We start from the raw sequence: 572 nt of genomic DNA, 5'->3' as shown, positions 1-572 counted from the left end.
CTAATGCAAACACACTTCCTCTAGTCATGTCCCACTCATCACTTCACTTAGTTTTACTGGGATTTACTCAGGGATAGAGACCAAAACTGGGAAAAATCTTTGTGGCAAGTTTCACTAATAAACTTCCTTTATATAGGATATATAAAAGCTGCTTCAAATTTGTAAGAGTAAGAGCACTTCCACAATAGATAACTGGCCAAAGTTTTCAAAGGAAGAAATCCAAGCTTTCTATAACCATAATAATTACTTAAATTTAATCATTTAAATCTGCACTAAAGGGGTGGCTAGAAGGCACAGTGAATAAAGCACCAGCCCTGAAGTCAGGAGGACCTGAGTTCAAATCTGGCCTCAGACACTTAACATTTACTAGCCGTGTGACCTTGGGCAAATCACTTAACCCCAGTTGCCCTCCCCCCTTCTAAAAGCAAAAAAAAAAAAAATCTTCACTAAGACTCTTGGAACAGCCTGTATGTGTTTGCTTTGTCAGATTTCAGTGGTCTGTGATTTGCACATAGCACAGAGGAAGTGAATCTGGGTAGATAGGCCTGGTGCTGCTTCTTACATATAATTCC

This window comes from Petaurus breviceps, unplaced genomic scaffold (assembly GCF_028583685.1).
Source record: "Petaurus breviceps papuanus isolate PSGF00001 unplaced genomic scaffold, PetGlider_PUasm1.0 126, whole genome shotgun sequence".
Classification (NCBI taxonomy): domain Eukaryota; kingdom Metazoa; phylum Chordata; class Mammalia; order Diprotodontia; family Petauridae; genus Petaurus; species Petaurus breviceps.
The sequence above is the reverse complement of the archived record's forward strand: the minus strand, read 5'-3'. Positions refer to the sequence as shown.